This window comes from Patiria miniata, unplaced genomic scaffold, assembly GCF_015706575.1.
Source record: "Patiria miniata isolate m_02_andy unplaced genomic scaffold, ASM1570657v1 HiC_scaffold_24, whole genome shotgun sequence".
NCBI lineage: Eukaryota > Metazoa > Echinodermata > Asteroidea > Valvatida > Asterinidae > Patiria > Patiria miniata.
Window position 1 is genome coordinate 9,902,560 of NW_024037063.1, and position 17,272 is coordinate 9,919,831.

Genomic DNA, 17,272 nt, shown 5'->3' on the forward strand with positions numbered 1-17,272 from the left:
CGTCTTTTCTACTGGTTGATTAAATTTGCACAAATAGTTATATTTTCTTCCCAGATTAATTCATGGCATTCATACATGTTCTTTCCAAAGTAAACGCCTAGTGTTTTGATTGGTCTTTGCTGCCAATTTATAGTTTCTTGGAGATTCTGGTCCAGATTAATATTGCCAATAACAAGTCCTGTTGTTTTCTGAAGGTTCAGTTTTGGACCTGCTATTCTTCCAAATTCTTTAACAACGTCAAGAGCGTTGTTGATTGATTTAGAGTCTGACATAAAAAAGAGTGGTATCATCCGCGTACATAGAGATATGAAGGTTTGTTTTGTTTGGTAATTGTACCCCGTGTATTTCGTGGTTTGTTCTTATTCTGTTCGCGAGAACTTCTGCTACGATTAGGAACAACAAGGCTGAGAGAGGGCAACCTTGTCTAAGCCCACGTTTCAATGTGAGAAATTCAGACAAATAGTTATTATTCATAATTGTACTTTGAATGTTTTTATACATTGTTCTTATCCAACTGATAAAGCTATCTCCAAAATTAAACTTTTTTAGTGTTTTTATCAGGAAGCTCCATTTTACAGTGTCAAAAGCCTTTTCGTAATCTAAAAAGAGAATTGCAGTATTTGTATTAATTTCTTGGCTAAAATGAATAACGTCATCGATTAACCTAATACTATTTCCGATAAATCTACCTTTGATGTAGCCTGACTGGTCATCTCGAATGATATCTCTAATAACGCCTGACAGTCGATTTGCTAATGCTTTGGCAACTATTTTGTAGTCAATGTTTAGAAGGCTGATTGGTCTCCAATTTTTTTAAATATAATATACAGTAATGATATTATAGCACGGCGTTGGGATATCGGAAGTTCCACTTCTTGGTAACTTTTATTCAATGAATTCACAAAGAGGTTTTTTAGTTGCTTCCAGAATGCAAGGTAAAATTCAACTGTTAAACCTTCTGTTCCGGGACTTTTGTTCTTTTTCAAACTTTGTAGTGCTTTCTCATATTCTGCTTAGGTAATAACCCCTTCACATTCCTCTTTCTGTTCTTCGTTTAACACAAAATCAAACTGAGTATCATCTAAGTATTGATTTACTTCATTTATTTCTACACTGTTTGAAGGGTACAGACGTTGGTAGACTTTTTTTGTTCATTGAGTAAGCCAACTTCATCTCTAATTATTTTATTATTTTCATTCTTTAATTCTGTAATAGTTTTTCTCAATGCGTTACGCTTTTCAAGTCCCAAAAAGTATTTACTGTTTCGTTCACCCTCTTCGTACCACTGTTCTCAAGACTGAACCATTTGTCCTGCTATTTCTTTCTCGTACATTATCTCTAAAGTTGTTTGAAGTTTGTTTTGCTCTTCTGATGCTTCTTCAGAGTCATTCGTGTTTTTCAGCCTCGTTATTAATATTTCTTTTACTGTATTTTCCACCCTTTTCTTCTTTTTTGAATAATATATGGCATACTCTTTAAGTTTTAATTTACATATTTGCCAGCAGAATCTTTGATCTTCAAATTCCGTTACTAAGTTATTCGTTAACTCATGCAAATATGACTTCATTTTATCTACAAAGGTTTTATCGTTAAGAAGGGAACTGTTGAATTTCCAATAGCCTAGCCCTCGTCGAGCTTTGCTGCTAGCTAATTTGCCTGAAATTGCTTGGTGATCGGTTTTAATACTTGGTCTTATGTCGCTCGAAGTAACTGCATCAACGAGAGAGGTTGAAATAAAAGAGTAATCAATCCGTGTTTTTACACTGGGATTCTTTTTTCTAAAAGTGTACTGGTAAGTATCTGGAAGTTGATTTCTCCATATATCTGTTAAATGTTTCTTCTTACACAAATCTATCAGTGAAATTGTATCCTGTTTTCGTAGTTCAATCCCTCCCTCTTTATCACATCTGTGGTTAAGTATGCAATTAAAATCACCTCCTAAAATTAACTCATTGGTATTGGGGATGTATTTAAAAATTCACTTCTCCAATTTTTTAAAGAATTTGCAAGTGTAAGGGGCATAAATATTCATAAATGAGATGCATTTATCTTCATGGATTGCATTAATTTAACATAATTATTCTTCCAAACGAATCACAATGTGAATCTTTTACCTCAATGTTAGCTGAATTTCTAATTAAAATACTGGTACCTCGACAAGAGTTGCCATATGAGTGATAACTTTTCCCATTTTGCCAGTCGTATATATCATGAGTATTTGCTGTATCTTCTGTGAAGTGTGTTTCTTGTGTGAATAGGATGTCGGCTTTTTGATCCTGGAACCATTTATATGTTGCCAGGCGTTTGCCTCTATCCCTCAAACCTCGAACATTCAAACTAATTATGTGTAAAGAAGCTGTGCCAAACAATTAGGAGCTTTGTTTAGATTTTCATTATTGTATCGATTTAATCATTATTGGTTTATTTATTTACTTCATTACTTGTTTATTTTATATTTTTGGTTGTTGAGAGGATTCAGCTCGTTTTGAAGCTGATAAACTCCTCTTCGTCGGTGTCATATGTTGCTGTAGCTTGTTTCTTTTGGATGTCTTGGTGTGTCGATGTTTGCTGCTTGCTGTGACGCTTCCTGCGTTTTCTGCGTCTCGTTTGTCTGTTTTCTCGATCGGGGTTGTGGGGCTTGGTCGAGGTCGTTTGGGAGTGTTGGCGGTCTTGGCTGGATGAGCTGTAAGTGGTTGTCGCTCTATGTGACTTTGAAACGCCGATTCAATGACCCGGATTGCATCAGCTGTGTTCGGTGATGTGTCAACCATGTTTGGTATGTTGACTCATGATTGTCGTCAGCTGTGTGTGACAAGTGTTCCTCTGAATGGGATTCACTCGGCAGAATAGCTGACGGAGTCCCAGGTACTGAACCTTGTTCCAGGATGGAGGGTCTGAATACAGGGTATCCTTTTGAAAATACTGGGCAACAGGGGTCCCCCGGTCTGTGCCCGGATTGGTGGCAATGGAGGCATTTCGGGGGATTCGTGCACATCCCATCATGGTGGCCAAGTTCGAAACAGTTAAGGCAAGTGTGATTCTTGAGACGATCCTTCTTTTCTTGAATCTTTTGCTCCTTATGGTATATGGCTGCCAGGAAGCTAGATATTTTAAGTTTGTTAGGAAGTGGTTTGGCAGGGATAGCCATGTACACAAAACGCCTACCAGTCTTGAAACGGGTAAGTCTTCCGTTAAAGTCTCTTGCACATTCCATTTTTACGATGGTAATCGGACCTATAATCATCAAAACAAAACACATGTTAGATAACAGTTTGTGAGCATTTTATAATGGATGTGACATTTACAAAAAAAATGTGTAAACAAATTTTCCCACCAGTGGAAACAGAATTTAAAAATTTAAAGGGAATATACATCATTTGCTTTTGCTGTAATTTTAAGAAATGGATGGAATTGGGGGGTTGGAAATATATAGCAAATATAGTTACACTGATTTTTTTTTTGAGGTTTTGGGTTCAAAAATGCTATAAAAACCAAGAAAAACACTCTTTTTCTGTAGTCTGGTTCCCTGACTCCATTTAAGAAGAAACAGAGCAGTTTACATATATTGGGAAATTGATTGCAAACAAGTGCGATGATCAACTGGGTCCAGTATATGAAAAAAAGCCAGTTTTTTCCAACGCTGATCGGCCGATCAGCGTTGGAAATTGATACAAAAATACCACTTTTCTTGAAAATGACAGTATACCAGTTGCCATGATTTTACAGGATGCTTTACACTGTCATTCACTAACAGTCCAGCAAGGTATTTCAAAATGATTTGGTAGTTATATTTTTTGATGTTTGCAAATGTTGTATTTTTCCTTTAATATATGACGGGACACATACAGGTACATGTATGAAAGTTATTATCTAGACCACGTTTTTGTGTGACATTAAATGAGATATAGTTGTAGTTAACAATTTTACTTGAACAAAGGGCCGGAGTGGAGGCCATTCCGAACAAGCGCTCCCCCCCCCCGAAAAATACCCACACAATCCTGACGACAATTTCAAAATTGCAGAAGGTTGTAGAACAATTATCACAATTAACGAGTTCGTAGTATTGCTTCAGGGTGTTTCATAAAAAAGGAAAGCGAGCTTATTTTGTTGATTTCTCGGGTATGACTAATTTTTTAGGAAAATGGTAACCACCATTTGTTACATAAAAATGTCTTCTTTTTCTTGACACCACGAACTCCATTTTACCGTCACAAATGACTAAGCACCAAGTGATGTAACTGACATGACAAAAATGGCCTTGTACCACATGCACCATAAGACCAATTGATCCCATTATATACATGTAAAAAAAAATGATATTTGAACGGAAAACGGTATGAACTGACTCATGTATAGGAGGCAAGGTGACATTGATCCTGACTGTCCGCAGGCCAAAGTCAGAATGTCCTCAACCATTTACATGAGGCCTATACCGAATTTGATAGGTTTATTTTCATCATGTGTACAGGGTGCATACCTATGTTGCCCAATACCGATGGTCCCCGAAATCCTTACCCTAACCTTAACCCTAACCCTAATCCTAAGGATTTCGGGGGAACATCGGTATTGGGAAAAATAGGTGTTGGGGAACATCGGGTAGACCCGTGTAAACCATTAACTTGAACATTCACTGATCGTTTCCTATCATGAACATGTATCAAACAAAACAAAGTGACTCGTGAACTGACTTGAAGATATATAAAGTCTCAAGTGATGGAACACGATTTTGGGGAGTAAGGTATACTTTTTACACATAGGGGTTCTTGGTCACATGGGTCGGAATGAAGGAAAAACTCACGGAGACGGATACTACTGTAGTATTCCGTGAGATCTTGGTTGAGCTCTCTCTGGCTGAAACACAGAACGGAATGTGAAATTAAAGTTAATCCCCTTAGAGAGAAGTTTATGTTCAGCGTCAGATATGGATGAGGAGGAAAGGTTAACTACGGTATTGGTAGGGGTGGTGGTTAGTTGCCCTAATGACTTCTCCACTGTCGTATGTAATTCCAGTGGCTTTGGGTTCACTCGTTAGTTGCTTGAATACGTATATTCCCATTAAAATTCATATACTTGAACTTTTCTGGTCACTGATTTATATTCTTACTCCCTATATTCAAAATTTCTTTTCAAATAAAAAATTACATCATATAATATAATATATCTTGAGCATACTTCCCCTTCAATTGCCAATTTGAATATTTTTAAACTTGGTGATATTTTGTTTGCCACATTTTTACTAAATTTATGTTTTAAATACGCTCGTAATTTATTACCACAAAAAATGCAAGCCTTCTTTTTTACCTAGTTCTTCAGTTCACACTTACCAGACTCGTAGTTCAGCTAAAGGGGATCTTTTTGTGAGATCAAGTAGAACTGGGTTTTTTAAAGGAGTGTCTTTAATAAAGGGGTCCTATGCTGGAATGGTTTAAATACATACCTTAAACAGTCAGGCAGTATTTCATCTTTTCGTAAAAAAAATAAAGAATACTATTACTGATTTATACAACACTTAAGATATTTGCATCTCTTCATATTTTATTACATCAAATGCATTGATCTCTGTATATCTATTGCCCGCTCTCACGCATGCATAACATGTCCTTGTCCCTATTATTTGTATGTACTTTTGTCCTTGTGCCAGTATATTCTTTTGTTTTTGTCTTCATAGGGAAGAGGAACAAAAAGTAATTGCTTCTCTCTTTTGTTACATGTTAACATCTCTTCGTTATTTATTTATTTATTTATATTGGTATAGACAAAATATTTCTTTTGAACAACTTGCAGATTACTCTCAGACAACTCACATGAAGAACAAAAATGGACATTGTTGTGATTTCTGGAACAGCTTAACAAATGCGTTTATTACATATCGACGAAAAACGTTAGACCAATGGCCCTTAAACTTAGCAGCTTGTAGAAGTCAACATTGTTTGATAATTGCGAATCTGGGATTAAAAACAATGGTTACCCAGTACATATACCCTATCATTAATCTCCCTATGTCCCACGCCAAGTTGGCACGCTTGCCACACATAGATTTGGACACGCTTTTCCTGAATACTTGGCACGCTTGCCACATAACATTTCGGGCACGCTTGCCCTCCACAACTTGGCACACTTGCCACACATTAACTTTTTGGGCACGCTTGCCCACCGAAACTGGGCACGCTTGCCACACACATTTGGTGAAAATAAGTGAAAAAGTATTAATAGTTCCAATTTGAGTATAACCTTTTTCATGATGTAGAGAATCCTAGGGACGGGGTGGGGTTGGGTGATGAGGTAGTACTACTACTAGTGTGGGTTGTATGACTGACTGGTGAAGAGCTCTGGGTCTGGCTAAATGGGTGATTGGGAGGGCAACACGGGCACGCAGGTCCTAGTGAACAGGTGACGTTTGAGAAGTTAGTTTCCTTGCCTCAGGCTCAATGACTGCCATTTATTCCTGCCAACCTGCCAGCCCGCCAGCCCAGCTGCCAATTCTCACTGTGTGAGAATTCGGCAGTGAGGAGAAAATACAAAGAATACAAATTACCAAAAAGCACGCACATGTAAGTGTTACACAGGTATAAAATTACAATAAACGTGTACATGTAGATCTATTTCCCCAAATTAAATAAACAATCTTCGCATGAAATAAGAATTACCTCAGGCAATGCTGAACATAAAGGAGCAGGCTCACATTTACACATGCTGGCCAGGCACACTCATACACACCCATACTTGTTTCACATGACTAGTGTGGACTTTCCATTGCTTTCGTGTAGTTAAGAAAAACCAGTGAAAAAAACTCATTTTTCTCAAACTGTGAAAACTCTTTCAACCCAATTTTTTTTCTATGATTCCCTTTAGTGTTTCTCTTCATTCTGCTACCGATAAACCTAACCCAAAAATGCCTCTAAAACTGTTTTCCAGAAATGGGGAAACACTGTGTGGACGTGGGGTAAGTCCACACAACGTCAGTGCTACCTACATTATGTGGACGTCTTTTGTTCGGAAGTCCACACTGCGTATGAAAGACAAACTCACTATCAACCACTTTCACACACACACCAGTCCTCAATGAACAGGAAGAGCCATTATTTGTGGGTTATTATTCCCTAAATGTAAACCTTAGATAATCATAGTACATGTACTGGAATCTGACAATGCGCAATAAGACCCATGTTAAATTATAAATGACCATAAATACGTACGTAACGTTATACATGTACACAATTACATGGGAATATCACGTGTGCGCGCACCATGCTGTCACATTTTGCACGTGAACGCGTGTATGCCTATACTACACGCACAATGTTCGCTAAACTCTCCACAACGAGCTCACACTTTGGAGCCCAAAACCTACATTTATATCTTATCAAAACTTTACTTTAATGCCTCCAGTATTATCTATGAACACTAGCGGACAAATCCTAATGCAATATTAGGTAGCATGCAGTTTGCAAACAAATGATATTTCAATTCAAAAACGAGCTTCAAAAGTTGACAACGTACCTGTGTGAGAATTCGGCAGTGAGGTGCCGGTCAAGGGTTACGCAAGGCACAGGTCACGTACATAATAAGGGGCGTGGCTTAACTACATGTAAACACTACGTGCATATCATACGCACACTCTACAACTCTTTCCCGCCTAGGTAGGCATCGCCCTCGATGCCTGGAGGCAACTTTTTGGCAGGAATTGGCAGTTCGGCAAGATTAACACAATCGTCCAAATACTTTTAACACTAAATAACTCGGAACGACTTTAACAGTTATTCAAAGCTCCAGGAGCTTAACACTAGATAACATGGATAACTTTAACATTTCTTCTAAGTGAAGCAGCTTAACACTAAGTTACAGGGATCAACTTTAACAATTCTTCTAAGTGAAGTAGCTTAACACTAAGTTACAGGGATCAACTTTAACAATTCTTCTAAGTGAAAAAGATGTACTCTACAACTTAAGTCTATCTGGGGGCTTGTTCCGAGTGGCACGAACTGGATAGCGAGATCTGCTCGCATCATGTGTCCCGGTACCAGCATCTGAAGGAATCTCCCCACAAGTAACATCTGCATCTGCCACCTCGTGGGTGGAACTAACGTCTGAGTTGGCGTTGCCAAGCAACAAGGGGAAGTCTACTGGTTCGCCATGGACTGGTGCAGTGGTCGTTGGATACAGAACATGGCCAGTCGACCTATGCAGGGATTCCTCCCCTGAAGAAGAGTCATCGTCGCTCCCACTTGTGGAAGACTGATGAGCAGGTCCCTCCAACAACCAAGGGCAATGCTTCAGGTCACTGCGATTGAGAAACTTCTCCTTGCCCAAGTGGTTTCTAACAACGTAGACTGGACCGTCCGGGAAAGGACGACGAACAACTAAGTAGGGATCCTGCTCCCAGTAGTCCTGAATCTTGGCACGACCTTTATGACTACGACAACGGACCAGGACATACTGTCCAACATCAAGGGGCCGCTCAAATACCTTGGCAGCTCTCACAGCCTTTCTTGCTTGGACAGCTATCTCGTTGTTTCCCCTGGCTATCCTCCTCGCCGTGTGCAAGTGTGACTGGTGGCGACGCATGTAGTCTCCCATATCACCAGCATGTAGGGCTTTCCCGCCTACGTCTGTACTCAGTGGGAAGCGTCCATTTCTCCCAAACATTAGGAAAAATGGATCCACTCCCGTTGTCGCATGTCTTGTGTTGTTATACGCATAGACCAATGCTAGCAGATATTCAGGCCACCTCTTCTTCTTGTGTTCCGGGAGTGCGGCAAGCATGTTATGCAAGGTCCGATTATATCTTTCACATTGGCCATTACCAGCAGGGTGATAAGGCGTAGTATGACTCTGCTGTATTCCGTACATCTGACACAGACTAGATACAACCTGGGACTCGAAGTTACGCCCACGGTCAGAATGTAGGCGGAGAGGGCATCCGAAGGAGAAGAACACATTGGAGACCAAGGCCTTGGCAACTGTTGAAGCCTTCTGGTCCTTCGTGGGGATCGCCCACACATACTTGGTGAAGACGTCTGTTACCACCAAGACGTTCTCATGGCCACTACTAGAAGCTTCCAAGAGGGTGTAATCCATTGCCAAGACTTCCAGTGGGGCAGTTGCTGCCAATGTTCCAAATGGCGGCCGGGTCTGTCGAGTTGGAGCCTTGCTGACTGCACAGCGTTTGCATTTCGCACACCAGTCCTTGGCAGCCTTCTCCATGTTGTGCCAGTGGAATCGATCCCAGAGGAGTTGGAAGGTTCGCTTTGGTCCAAAGTGCCCTGCTTCGTCATGGAACCTAACAAGAGTCTCCTCTTGGAGAGCATCAGGGAGCACAATTTGGAACAAAACTTGGTGAGTAGCTGGAGATACCACTTTCCTCCGCAAAAGACCATCTTGCATGGATAGCCGCTTCCAGTCACGCAAGAGAGCAAAAGCCTCCTTGGAAACGGTTGCTCGTTCACCATGTGTAGGTTGCACCCCTCTTGCAACGTAATGGATAACGCTCTTCAGTGTGGAGTCGTCCTGCTGAAAAGCTGCTATCTGCTCCACCGGGCGGCCAGGGAGGCAAGAGATACCGCCTATCTGACATGCTTCAATGTGGTCGCGGACCGAGACTGGGACAGCTGTCTGGGACGGATGCCAATCTAGGGAAACATTGATTGTCGCACTTGATACAGGGGCGGTACAGTCCAGAGGATTTTCCGCCGGAGTACCTTCACAACTTCCGAACTCCGCCCGTCTCGATAGAAAGTCAGGAACTTGATTGGCCTTTCCTGGTCTGTATACCAGGTCATAGTTGTATGCACTCATCTGCAAGACCCATCTCATCTCCGTGCAACCCAAGCGAGCCTTGTCAAGGAACAGAAGAGGTTGGTGATCTGTTACGATGGAGAACTGGTGCCCCAACAGGTAGTCTTTGAATACTTCCGTTACAGCCCACTTAATAGCCAGCAGCTCAAGCTTGAACGTGCTGCAGCGGCCACTCCGCTCTGCAGGCTTCAGGACTCTAGAAGCATAAGCAATCACTCGCTGCTTCCCCTCATCATCTTCCTGAAACAGTACAGCACCCAAGCCGGTGCCACTGGCATCAGTCTCCAAGCGGAAGGGCTTTGAGAAATCTGCATAGCAGAGAACAGGAGCCTTGGTCAGACGACCAATGATGTCCTTGAAGGCGATTTGACCGGCCTCCCCAAGGGTTATCTTCTCATTTGGCGATCGGGTCTTCTTGGCCTTAGGGTCTAACTTGAGATGGCGGAATAAGGGCACTGCAATTGATGCATAGCCCTTAACGAACCGCCGAAAGTAACCCGTGAAGCCTAGAAAGGCACGTACTTCTCGCACAGTTGATGGTTCTGGCCACTGTTGGAGCACTTTGATCTTTTCTGGGTCTACAGCAACACCTTCAGCCGACACAAGGTGCCCAAGGTAGCGAACTTCTGGTTGCAGCAGATGACATTTGGCCGGCTTTAATTTTAGCCCATGCTCAGAAAGCCTCCTGAATACCCTGTCTAAGTGCGCCATGTGGGAATCAAAGTCCGGCGAGTAGACAATCACGTCATCAAGATATATCAGGACATTATCATGGTTCTGGTCCCCGAGGCACCTCTGCATAAGCCGTTGAAATGTGGCTGGGGCATTAGTAAGGCCGAACGGCATTCGCAGATACTCAAAGAGGCCAAACGGCACCACAAAGGCCGTCTTTTCGACATCACTCGGACTCATGGCAACCTGATAATATCCACTTGTCAGGTCAAGCACTGTGAAGAATCTTGCCCCGCCGAGTGCCTGCAGTGACTCTTCAATTCTCGGGAGGGGGAACGAGTCATGGCGTGTGAGTTGGTTAAGCCGTCTATAATCAACACACAATCGGATGCCGCCATCTTTTTTCTGAACCACAACCACTGGCGACGCCCAAGGACTGGTGCTTTCCCTGATGACATCTTTCTCCAAAAGGTCCCTGATATGCTCTTGTACCAGCTGATATTGAGATGGAGGTAGTGGGCGATGCCTTTGGCGAACTGGGTGGACATCTCCTGTTTCGATTGAATGAGCAACCGTCTGTGTGTAGCCCAGGTCAGCTTCATCTGTTGAAAATGCTTCCTTGTGTCTTTGCAGAAGGGTTGACACCTTTGATTTTTGTTCAACTGTAAGCTGGGATCCCACAGCTACTGGGACCGGCATCAAATCAGCGTTATCGACCACAGCAACCTTCCTAGACTTGACATAAACACTGGCTTTACCCTTTGACTGGCTCTCGTCGCATTTGTCAAGCACTGATCCCAAGTGCAAGGTTCCCAGAACTGCAGACTTTGGCACAAGAAGGTCCTCATTAGTCTCATTATACAGCGTAGCATGGAATCGACCCAGCTCTACCTTGACAAGACACGGCGGAACTGTAATTCCAGCGGGAGGGCCTCCATTCTTTGATGGCTCTAGGACAGCCTCGTAAGTACTTCTTCCAGGGAAGATGCTCCCTCTGCCGTGGACGACAACCCCCTGCCGTGCAGAGACGACAACTGCATGCCCCTCAAGGTATGCCCGTCCGACGCTCCCACGCTTTGAGTCGAATTTCATGGTCTTTTCAACCAATTGCATCGCCCTCTGCCAAGTTCCATCTTGACCTGGCCAGGGCATCTTGGTCAGGCAGTGTCCACCCCAGGTACTCACAAGCCGCTCCCAACATTGATGCAACACGTTCATGCCAAGTTTGCCTGGCACGCCTCTTCCTAATGTCAGATGTGATGTCTCCTCCTTCAGCACAAGCACTATGCGAGATTCGGCATTGTGCCCCAACACTTGTATGTCAGTCTCAAAATAACCAGCATAGGGAATGGTTGCCCCGTTAGCTGAAACAAGGGAAAAAAGCTCAGGTATTGGTCTAAGCTGAAAACCCTTGGACTCAGGTGCATTCTGAAGTACTGTTCTCCAACCGAAGTAACTTGCGAGCCCGGATCTAGTAGGCACTTCACTACTACACCCTTAAAAATGGCAGTTACCGAATAACATTCACCCACAGTCTTTGCAAGGAAGTGTGGATCCACATTGGTAGATGAGCCTCTCACACCAACCTCTGCGGTATGGCTCTCTACAGCAGAGGGTTGACATTTAATTCTTGTGGAGCCCGATGCGGCGCTGGCATCTCTTCTGGTTGACGCTGGGGGAAGTTGGGATCTGGACACCACTGCGGGGATTCCCTTCCTCTGGGCCACGTCTTACGAACTGGTCCACCTCGGGTGGGGCAATTCCTGGCGAAGTGTCCAAGACGACCGCATGTATAGCACCTGTCACGATAGCCCGTCTGGTATGAGCCACCAGCTTGATACATCGCCCCCTGATCTGAGTGTAGATGTCCAGGACTGGTTTGCGAATGGGGTGGAAAAGCCACTACTTCTTTGACTGCTCGAACTACTTGGTTGCCAATCTCCCGAACAGCTCCCAAGACATCCTCGTTAGTGATGTTCCTGGTGCTACCTTCACTGCTTGTCTGGATGGCTGCTTGGTAGGCCATTCCGGGTGCGGTCGCTTTGCTGCGGGCCAATTCCTGCCCTTCTCGTTTCAGGGCATACTCCCGCAGGTCGCGGAAGGAGGTCACAGATCCTCGCTCGAGCAAGTCTCTACACGTGTTCCGCAGGTAATTGTCGTCCAACCCCTCAATGAACTGTTCAGCCAGAGCAGAATTTGGAGAGGAGAAAAGCTTGGCATCACGTCGAGTAAGCCTGAGAAAGCGCTTCTCCAATTCCACAGCAAAATCCCTGATGCCTTCACCTGGGTGTTGCTTCCTCTCCAAAACGAGCCGCTGTAACTCCCTAACCGCAAGTTTTTCACCGTAGGACTCCCGTAGGAAGGCCAGAATTTCGGTGACACCCTTCTTTTCCTGGAGCAAGGCCTTTACTTCTGCTCGCGGTCCTCCACGGACATAATCTAGGAGGAAATGGCCCCGCTGGTCTTCAGGAATGGAGTAGCGCTCAAATGCATTCTTCATGCTGGTGAGGAAGTCTTGGATTTCACCCGCCTTGCCATCAAATGCAGTGATCTTGCGATCTGGTGCCATCATAAGTGGTGCTTGGGGTCTGGAAAGAAGCTTTGTCAGTTGTTCCTGAAGACCTTGAATCGATGGACTCTCTGCGGTGCTTGCAATTGGCTCTGGAAGTAGCACCGCGTATACACGCTCTCCCCATCCATCAGGTGGCGGCTTAATTACGTCACCCTGGGCTGGAACAACTACTTTATCGTCTCCCTCAGTGTAGAGTAGGCCAGTAGCAGTAGGGTGTTGTGACCGCAGAACAGTAAGGTGCAACGGTCCTCCTTCCTCCTCCAACGGAAACCGCTGTACAGACTTGGCACCTTGAACTCTCACATAAGCCATAGTGAGGACAAGTTACATGTATTTCTAAAACTTAATGCTGAAACAAGGGGGGGGGGGTAACAAGGTTCACCCACACACCTTGACCTTATCAATGCAACAAGAAGTTAACAACTCTCAATTTCTACAAGGATGCTACTTGAAATGCAATAATCCCTCTGAAAGTAGCACGATGCAACACTAAATTCCTAACTGATCTGAATCTTGGACACTCTTACCACTCTATGGTAAGTATAATACCTCAGTGTAAAATCAACAATGGCAAATACACATCATTACAAGTGTGCATCCATTTTGGTATGTAATGTGGCACTACAAATATCAATCCACAAAAAAAATCCACAAGATTGTACCTTTACATTCAACTACAATGGATGCTTGGGAAAAAATGCACAACCTCGAGCAGAGCTACATCAATGTACAAAATACAACCAACTCTAGAATTTAAGCATGTGATACAATATCAAATACTATGAATGAAATTACCAATCTAAACAAATTATGTTCCTTCCAAAGTATCAATTCAAAATCTTGCAATGCACAACTCGGAAATTACTTTTCCGAAAACAACATTTGTAATTACATGCTAAACTGCGTACAACCAGTAGATTCAACAACTTTATCGCAAAAACAGTACCAACACTCCTCTGTATTTAAGAAAAGTTACAAGAAGTGCCCAAGATGCCTTCAAATTACTTGATGCTGACTTGCTCAAGTAACACTGTAAGCTTAATGCACAACTACATGGAAATCAAATACGTGGGCACAACAAGCTAATTCTGTTTAACACTTGGAACTCTCAACGGTGAATACAAAGTCAACACTCCGATTGGACAAAAAGAAAACCTCAAAACACAAGCTGTGTAAAAATATGGGCAAACTATATGAAACAATTTTGAAGTCAACCTGCTATCAATTTGCAACACGAAGTGTGAAATTTACGTGAGTAAAAGCAGTTAAATGTACAAGGAAACCACTTCTCTTTGGTGAATATGATACAAATTCAATAACACCTTTGATATCACGAAAATCAGTAATTGGGGGATAATATGTTGGAAACAATGTATGAAATGACCTTTGATGATTCAAATTTGCACATAAGGCTAAAACCGAAAATAATTACAGTCAGTTCAATAGCTGTGCTGCAACTCCACTACGTTTCCAGCTCCCTCAGGCATGATCTGATCTCCACGTCTGCTACACACTCCACCATCCTGCCGACTACGCTTGTAGAGAATCCTAGGGACGGGGTGGGGTTGGGTGATGAGGTAGTACTACTACTAGTGTGGGTTGTATGACTGACTGGTGAAGAGCTCTGGGTCTGGCTAAATGGGTGATTGGGAGGGCAACACGGGCACGCAGGTTCTAGTGAACAGGTGACGCTTGAGAAGTAAGTTTCCTTGCCTCAGGCTCAATGACTGCCATTTATTCCTGCCAACCTGCCAGCCCAGCTGCCAATTCTCACTGTGTGAGAATTCGGCAGTGAGGAGAAAATACAATAAATACAAATTACCAAAAAGCACGCACATGTTAGTGTTACACAGGTATAAAATTACAATAAACGTGTACATGTAGATCTATTTCCCCAAATTAAATAAACAATCTTCGCATGAAATAAGAATTACCTCAGGCAATGCTGAACATATGGGAGCAGGCTCACATTTACACATGCTGGCCAGGCACACTCATACACACACAGACTTGTTTCACATTCCTAGTGTGGACTTTCCTTTCTTTTCGTGTAGTTAAGGAACACCAGTGGAAAAACTCATTTTTCTCAAACTGTGAAAACTCTTACAACCCAATTTTTTTCAATGATTCCCTTTAGTGTTTCTCTTCATTCTGCTACAGATAAACCTAACCCAAAAATGCCTCTAAACCTGTTTTCCAGAAATGGGGAAACACTGTGTGGACGTGGGCAAGTCCACACTTCGTCGCTGCTACCTACATTATGTGGACGTCTTTTGTTCGGAAGTCCACACTGCGTATGTAAGACAAGCTCACTATCAACCACTTTCACACACACCAGTCCTCAATGAACAGGAAGAGCCATTATTTGTGGGTTATTATTCCCTAAATGTAAACCTTAGATAATCATAGTAAATGTACTGGAATCTGACAATGCGCAATAAGACCCATGTTAAATTATAAATGACCATAAATACGTACTGTAACGGGACCTTATTGGGTTCTTGTCCTCCGAGTCCGGCCAAACGCAAGAAAAGGGGACAAACACACAGGATTTCCAACTTCTGAAGAAACTCTCATTTATTCAGCACAACAACTCTGTGGTCAACCTGCCACACTGCTACCAGTACCACGACTGCTGAATCCCAGCATAGAAATACACACAGTCTGAACAAATGTATACAATTGTAACAACTTGCAATGACCCGGGCATCTTGCCAAACCTTTCCAACGTCCCCCCAACAAAAGAAACCCACTTAAGCAACCTATTTCCGGAGCCTATTTCCGGAGAGCGCGCCAGCCAGACCCAAAACCAGGTCAGGCCTGCGCCGCCGGAGCCCCTCCGCCGGAGCACCAGCGCTAGAAAGCAATGACAACAAAAATGTGCATAGACTGTCCGTTACACTACCCCCTCCTTAAACTGGGCCTATTCCCCTGAATAGGGGCACAAATACAACAAATTTTACATAAACTGATATTCACAATTTTCCAAAACCTCTTTTTTTCCCCATATATTATGTAGAGAACAAAACACTCATTTGTATTTTTTAACAGGGTTTACATGACTAACACTGTCACTTTTAGAAACAAAGAAACTTTTTTTTATCAAGTGATGTTTACAAGATTCAAAAAGGTTATCAAAAAGAATTTACTTTGCATTGGTTTTACATGACTTTATTTTCTGGAACAAGAATCACAAGAGTTCACTGTCTATGATTTTATTATTATTTTTTTTTTTTGGGATGTCCTCAAGAATGGTGGTTAATGATGATTTAGGCCCCAATCTGGTTCCTAAATCAAACAAAAACACAACAATCGGCGAGGACTATCCGCAACTCGTCGGTCCCCGATGCTGGGCCCTCATGTGCCGGGTCAAGTAGTCCGACCGTCCGTAGGACTTCGGGCATTCCCGGCACTGGTAACTCCGTTCTTCATGCGCTGCTTTTTCATGCCTCCTCCGAGTAAACGAGGAGACATACTGCTGACCGCAGACCCTGCATGTGTACGTCGCCTTGCCTTGAACTGGCTGACTGTCAGTTTCACCCCCGCTGACTTGTCGCAAACATCCCCGTCTTCGGACCGCCCTGCCACGGCGGTTGCGGGGCGAGCTGGTGCCTTGTGTCGTGTGGTGTCCAACGGCGGCAGTGGGACTGCCCACTCCGGCGGCGGGACTACCTGTTCCAACCTGATTGTCCGTCCTTGACTGGCGTAGTGGCCCCGGCGCTGGTTCTGCAGTAACCGCCGGTTGAGTGGCCCTTGGCAATGCCCGGGAATCTACCGAACCCTGTAACTCGGTCACAGGCACCGACAGTGGGGATTCCCGTACTGTTGGTTCGGCATTCCTTTGTAGCGGAACTCTGTGCTTACCGACAACAAAGCATTCTTCGTCCCACATCAGCTGGCATTGATGCTGTCGCAAAAAGTCCAGTCCAAGAATGGCATCTACGCTGATGTCTGCGACCCAAACGCTGTGTAGCACCTCGCTTCCCCCAGTATTCATCGGCATCTTCGCACGTCCAGTGATGCGCAGCTCACTCCCACCCGCTTGGCGGAACATGCGATCTGCGTCGACGAGCACGGGTCTTAACTTCGTGTCTGTCCTGTCATACAGCCGAGTGGAAACAAAAGTCTCTGTGGTTCCAGTGTCGATCAAGAAACTAACTGCCGTGTCCATTATTTCCCCTCGGATGTAAAGTCCCAACTCTTGAGATGAAGCAGGTCGTTTCCTCAAGCCAG